Raw genomic sequence first — 7547 nt, 5'->3', positions numbered from 1 at the left:
TTATTCTAATAATATTCTCTAGATACAGGTACAATTTTTTGCTTTGCTATATTCTTGGTTTTGGCTTCATTTGGTAACTGGTTTCGCTTGAGGTTTTGGTAACAACATATAAATAATAATAAATATATAAAACATCTGAATAAATATATATAAACATTGATTGATACAATAAATAACATAAATAACTTTGGGAACAGTTTCGCTTTATATCCACATATGCTTATCAGGGTCATATGCTTTTGATTTGGTTGGCATTGGCAATCTGCAGGACGCCTTTCCACTTCTGTTACATCACAATTTCTCAATTCTCATTTTCTCATAGTTCAAGTTAACTGAACTTCTGCAATTTTCACATTTAAAGGTAATTATCTTATTTTATTCTAAATATCCTACCTTGTGGCCTTTTTAAATCAATAAATAGAGAGAAAACAAATAATTTAAAATTGTTCTTTGGTTTGTTGCAGGTATCTATCGGCTTGAGCAAATTAAAAATCGAATTTGGTGACACAAGGGCGACACTCCAATATTAAATTTATTTAGGCAGGTCAGTATTTTGATAATATTATGATGATATTTTGATAATATTATGTTTGATAATATTGTTTTTATTTGTTTTTCTTATCAAATTTGCTTCAAATTCTGTGATATAGCTTGTAAAATTTTCTGGCTATCTGGTTTCTTCTTGTGTTTCTGCTTGTATTGTGTTGCTGCTGTAAATTGATGTAGGCAGTTGGGCTATCTGCTATTGATTGGTGATGCTGTCCTATTGATATTTTTTCCTTCATAAATTTAAAGCCCCGGTATCTTTTGTATCCTTTTAAACAATTCCTTGCTTCATTGATGGTAATTCCTTCTAATCCGTTCTTTTCCCAATCATCCTGTAGTTTTAATTCATCTTTCCTCTCATTTTTATTCAATATTCTCGATTCCGTTTCATTATAAATCATTATGCTCACAACAATAAACATTGTTATAATATTAGTTTTCCAATTATCAATAGAAGATTCTTTTAATAATAACATTACAATATTTTTCATCATATCCACAACATAGTCTTTCATTAATATCACAGCCATAACAAACATTACACAGTATATTGAAACATTTATCATCTCTTCAATACTATAACCTATCATCATATAATAGTCAGGTACTTTCACTTTCTTTATACTATTCCTTATTTCTTTCAATCTTCTGAAATATTTTCCAGTTCTTTTCAATTTACTTGGTCTATTTTTTCGGTCACAACAATGAGCATAACTTTTAAAACGTATGTGCCTCGGATGCATGCCATCGATCCTCTGTCCTCCATCCTGGTGTCAGTCGTCCAGTGTCCTCCTTGGCTGCTTGAAACGGGCATGGGGACTGTAAAATCTTTGTGTGCTGTTCCTCCCTTGTTGCTTCCATCTCCAGGCCTTGCGGTGCTGGTTCCTTCGGTCCTTCCTGGTGCCATCCTCTCGGTCCTCCATGGGGTTCTTGGTGTGCTGGGTAGTCGCCGGTAGTGAAACTAGTGCTGTGTTGTTGCGGTGGTGGTTATGTTCTTTAGGTTGATCTGACTGTATTGCATGCCAGTCTATGTAGGAAGTACTGCTTTGATTTGTGTTGTCATTGATCATTTCCTGTGTTGTAGTGATTGCCGGTGGGGTATTTTCGGGGGGAAATAGTAGGCTCAATAGTGATTGCTGCTTATGGGGTGTCTCCTCCGATTTTGGTAATGTTACTTCTTGTGAGTCTTTATGAAATGTTGTATATACCGGGTGGGTGAAGTCACTATCTCCTACGGCCTCTGCCTTCTCATTAATTACTAATTCCTGCATGCTGACTAACCTGGTGGTTTGGATGTAGTGGTTTCTCTATTTAGTGGAGGGTTGTTATGATAGTTGGTCTGTTCTATTTGTTGGTTAGATCCTATTGCATGTTTTACAATATAATTTGTACTTTCTTGTTGTGGTGGTGGGTTATATCTTCTATTGTAATTATTATGGGTATATCCGGTATTAGCATCCAAACGGTCATGGCCATCATAAGAATTCTTTCGATTTGCCTGTTGTGAATAATGGTTTGTTGAGCGATTCTGAAAATTCCCATTATTTCTGTTATTACTCCAATTCTGGTCGTTGCGACACTCAAAATGAGGTGTCATTTGGGAACGATCATATGGTGATGATTCATAAGCTTGGCTGGCATACAAATTAGCATTTGAATTATATTGATTTTGTGTATATGACTGATTTGACCGGTGGTTTGATATTGCCATCACAGATTGTATACCATATAAATGATTTATCAGATGTTTGCAACCGGTTATTGGCTGTGTAGCCAATGCTGTTCCAACTCGGAAGGGTAGTTTTTTCAGGATTATGTTTGCTAAGGCAGGATCATTAATCGGCTCCTCTAACTGAGCATTTTTAATTTGAAGTGTGATAACAAAATTGATATATGTGTCGTCTGTCCTAGGATTGAATTCACAAGATATAATATTGGCTAGTGTATCCATTTGTCTATTTTTATTCCAATATTGTTCCAGGAAAGCTGCAATGAATTCGTCCAACATTGAAAATTCATGTGCTCTGCTCCAGAAAAACAACAGGGGTTCACCACTCAGCAAGCTGGTTAATCAGAGTCGCCACATATTCCAAGAGGTGGGTGTTATGGATTGTACCAATTTTATTTGATCTATAAATGATTTCGGTTGTAGGTGGCAATTGGTATTATCAAATCTACCTAGTCCATTCAGTATACCAGTTGAATTGATACTATCTGTTTGAATTCTATGAGGTTGTTGTTGGATCTGATTTTCCAATTCTATTATTTTATCCTGCGTTATTTGCCACTGATTATTACTTGCAGTTTTGTTAATTTCTATCTCTTGGTTTAATTGTATTAAAGTTGATTTTTGCACTTGTAGAGCTTGTCACGTTATTTTTTATAGTTAAATAACGATTAGCCTCCTGCCTGGCATCAGTCGGTAGAGCATGAAATATTTCAACAATTAAAAAAAAATTAGGTTGTGGTTTTTAATAGGATACAGTCTCATAAAAATCTTTATAGGCCCAGATATGAGCTTCCACAATAATTCTGATAATTCATTGAAAAATATATATATATGGTACTTAACCTACAGTATTGAGGAATAAAAAATAAATCGCACACCATAAACAATTTGATACATATATTAACAAATATTGCAAAAAATAAATCAGAGCAAAAAATATATAGAGCGATAAAAAATGTATAATATAAAATAGAACAATAATCGAAATCAATAAAATATCACAGGCCAATACTATTCTTTAAATTCTACAGCACGAAACGTTACCATGTGCTTTTATTTTCAGCAAACTATCGCAAATTATATTGCAGAAATTAATGACCATATGAATATGTATTAACAGCCTAGATTTTATACTTCTTTGATTGATAGATCTTCCAATATATGAATTGATTCGTTACTTTTCTAATAAAATACCTCTAATACTACATTTACTTGCGCAAGTATTTTTTACCAAATTCTTAATTTATAAGAAAACCCTTTTAACGAGCTAGCTTTGATTCTCATTTAATTTCGAAGCACTAAGGGCGCCCTATCACTATTTCAATATTTTCCACTCACGTGTCGGAATTTTCTTATGAGCTGCTGATGTCGATCCAACTCCCGGTGGTCCTGGATTATTGTAGCCGGAGTCGTCTCTTCCAAGGGGTTACAAATTATTTAAAAAAGACTTTTGCTTTACAAGAGCATCACAAAGTCTTATAAGAAATTTAGTAATTCAATTTAACTTTAAGTTATTACAAGATATAGCAAGGTATTATGCTCTATAATTTTTAGTGACCTCTCATGGTGGCAGTTGGCAGGCGAGTGTCGTTCTCGTTTCTCAATTTTACAATTTTCATTTCCGATTTTCAAATTTGCATAAAATTTGAATATTCTAGTCCTCCGCCATTCAAGGCTCAAATAGACCGTGCCAAAATATTAAACTATTACTTATGTTATATATATAATAATTTCTTTGCCTTCGGGCCATATTCAAAACATAGACTATACAACAATTTTTTCATAAACTCTATTTATTTGTAGAAATATATACAAATATTTTTGAATCGGCTCACTATTGCCGCCTATCAATTGCCATTATTTGATTGGTGCATGCAAATTATTACAGTATTCATGCGCCCGGTAACCTCCTACTTCCTTAATACATTTAATTATTTTTATTGGGTTTTTAAATATGCTCTCTACATGCTAAGTAATTTTTTATAGGTTATTATTTGTTTCATACATCATAATAATTAGCCACGTGAGACCTTTAGTTCCTCAAATTGCATACTGTTTTGCCACAATAAATTTCTGCCAAGGTGTTTGGTCAGATTCTACGTTGTATGGCTCGGTCGATCGTTAGGTCGCCGATCACTAAATGTTTATGCCTAACCTCAATTTTCATATTTTATATAATATTATATATTAGCAAAAAATTATTTCAATTCCTCTTAGGCTGTTGTACAGTTGAGCCAGGACGTCTGATATTATCTAATCTTTATGTTATCTCTTTGGCGATATTAGCCAATTACTTCACTTAGACCTATAAATATTTCAGCTAGGGATTTTTATTTATCCATCCAAATTAAAATATGTTACAAGCTCCATTCAAAGATCTACATGATTCTACATTCTGATTAATGTTACTTTGTAATTGATTTATTTGTGTACCCATTCTGGTCTGTTTACTGTGAATAGCTGCAATAGTACTAGTGTTTTTATCTACTACAGAGGTCATATTCTGGTTAGTGATTGCAACCTGTTTCTGAATTTCTTGTTGACAATCGGCTTTGATGTTTGTTGCTATTTCCTGAATTTGTGAGGTGTTTTGTACTGTTAAATTATTTATTCTGCCATTTAATTCACAAATAAAGGTATCTATTCTTTGTGTATCACGAATGAACGAAGATTCTCTGAGTTCAAAATGACATTGAAAAATAAGTACACGTCAACGTTGAAGCAAGTGGAAATCTATTAGTGTTAGAATAAAAGTTCATAATGAGACAATAGATTCATAGCAACAAGTATTTTATAAAATACCTCATGAAATATCAATCCTGTGAATTATTGAATGTCATGCATCTTATCATTCAACCCCACATGAGGCACAACTAGTCACATTTCCCAACAATAGCATAAATAGAGCATCAGAGCCTCTCAGTCAGTTGAAAATTAACATCGGCCATTTTATTTCTATCTTGTGGCAGGAAAAGCTAGTGTGAGCTCTTCTAAAGCGAAAGCAGTTGGCCTAAAAGTGGATGAGACAAAGGCACCAACAAACGACGCAGATAGAACAACTCCAATTTGCAGCCAATAAACGAGATTAAGCTTCTGTTTCTTCCTTCCACCCCTTGTACTGCGCATGCGCGTATGCCTGCTACACAAATGTTTATCGGAATTGGCATGTCTCAAATCCATTTCAATACTTTGCAAAGTCTATTAGAGTAGAGGGACCCGGCCGGTTCACTTCATTAAACTGCTCACTTTGTTAACTCTAGCCTGCTATTTCGTTGCCGTGTTGTCACCCTTATTTCAGCCATCTGCATGTGAGGATTTGGCACACAAGGGTTTACAGTTTCACTTGTCGTCAATCCATTCATTGTCTCTCTGTCTCATAGAATCACTCACTCCCATTATTACCAACTGTTTCATGTCTCAGTTATCGACTTTCATTGTGACATCCCTCCATCACATCAGCGAGAACAAGGGAGGGATTATTAGTTCTATTGATGGAACCGGGTTGATAAATAAAATTTAGTTGGCTGGTCAATAAAATTAAGACTCTTATTATGGGTTGAGCTATCTCAGGCTACTTTTAGTCTGCACCATTATCAATAATCGTATAATAATCGCTTGTTGGCTCGTTATGGTTTGTTGGCATTTGAACAGGCAGCCTGCCGGTCAGTGATTTTTAAATGATCAATATGCAGTATAATGACTAATATTTCTGAAGCCACATTACCTATAGAACGTTTCACTGCGTAAACCTAAGTTATCCTATTAACGTTACTTGCTGAACGTTATCCTTCAGAATGTCTCAGTTCGATAAATTTGTTTCTTTTGATAAGTTATCAATAAAAATTCAATTTCTTTGTTGAAAATGGGCTCAGCTGAACAGTATGATAATTCATGCAGAAGCTTTTCCAATATACTATGAGAGTAAAGCAGGATAAATTATTGTAGAAGAAAATGTTACAATGGATTAACTTTAATGTTACTTAAATGTTTAATTATAGAAAATAATTAATATCCTTGTGATATTTTTGAATTACATACAAAAAGTTTTGTCATTTATGTTGAAAATTGAAAAAGGGCACTTGAGAAAGACATTAATGTCGAAACAAGTCGTGTTCAATTCCAAAATATTACAAGGGTACTGGTTGTTTTCTACAATTGAACATTATTTCTCATTTGACAGAGAAAACTCTATGACGGATTAAAAGAAAAATCGGGAATTCCTCAAGTTGGGGAATCGTTTCAAGTTTCAAATTATTTCACATGGAATGATGCAATTTCTCTTTCATAATTATTACATTCAATTCAATAATAATAATTAACAATAATTCAGAAATATTTCAATTTTCATATACCATAATCATGAGAGCAATATTATTATCATTGTTCCAATAGAAACAAATATTCATCTCTGATTTTAAACTGATATCTTCCAATGTGATGTGAATGAGTTTTAGAAAATTCATTGAAATTTCACGCTGGAGATAGCTGTCATACAGTTTTCCGATCCGATCACGGATGACAAAGGTCGCACACATCCGTCATAATTATATATTATGATCATCTTTCGAAGTATGAATGAGATCGAAAAGCTGCATGGTTTTACACAAGACAAATAAAACGCGTATTTCTGTTAGCTCTTATCTGATAAGCTTCTTGAAAACCATCACTCAATCATGAAAGTACAACTTTTTCTCAGGGGGGGGTTTCTAGATGCTTCAAATTATCTCCAGTGGCATGTTTAATAATATTCCACAACCCCACTTCAGTAATACGATTATAACGACATCCCAACAACTGAGAAAGATTCTCAGTCGGCTTGATCTGGTTAATCAAGTGACTGATTGCAGAAATGGGCAGTTCGTATGAATATTAATGGGTGACCTGGGGCCATTGAGGGGTAGGAGTAAGGGTGACAGACCGTAGTATGGTGCACTTCACTCATGCATCATGCTCTTCATAAAACCTTGCGATAATTTCCTATCAGATCCAATCTGATGACCAGCAACGTAAGAGAAAGGAGGACAAGAATTACAAAGTGATGATGAGAAGAGGAATAATAAATGTACAGAGTAAGTGAGAGAGGAAAAAGAAGGCAAACTTATATGAGAGAGGATTAAATAGAAGGAAAGATAAGAAAAGAGGAGAGAACGAGAAGAGACGATGCGATGGAGATGATGAAATGAAGAAAACAACCGAGAAATGAGAGAAGATACTGAAATGATATGAAAAATTAGTAGAAGAAAAGAGAAAAATAGAAGAAGATAAGAAAAAA

General features: G+C 34.0%; 1 long non-coding RNA gene across 1 annotated transcript; it reads left to right on the top strand.

Moving 5' to 3' along the window:
• The first annotated feature begins 330 nt into the window (after positions 1-330).
• Positions 331-5951, top strand: LOC111048035. Its single transcript, XR_005571835.1, has 3 exons — positions 331-544; positions 2580-2642; positions 5245-5951. It is a non-coding gene; the product is annotated as an uncharacterized LOC111048035 (long non-coding RNA).
• Positions 5952-7547: the final 1596 nt, after the last annotated feature.

Source organism: Nilaparvata lugens, chromosome 7 (assembly GCF_014356525.2).
Source record: "Nilaparvata lugens isolate BPH chromosome 7, ASM1435652v1, whole genome shotgun sequence".
Classification (NCBI taxonomy): domain Eukaryota; kingdom Metazoa; phylum Arthropoda; class Insecta; order Hemiptera; family Delphacidae; genus Nilaparvata; species Nilaparvata lugens.
The sequence above is the reverse complement of the archived record's forward strand: the minus strand, read 5'-3'. Positions and strand labels throughout refer to the sequence as shown.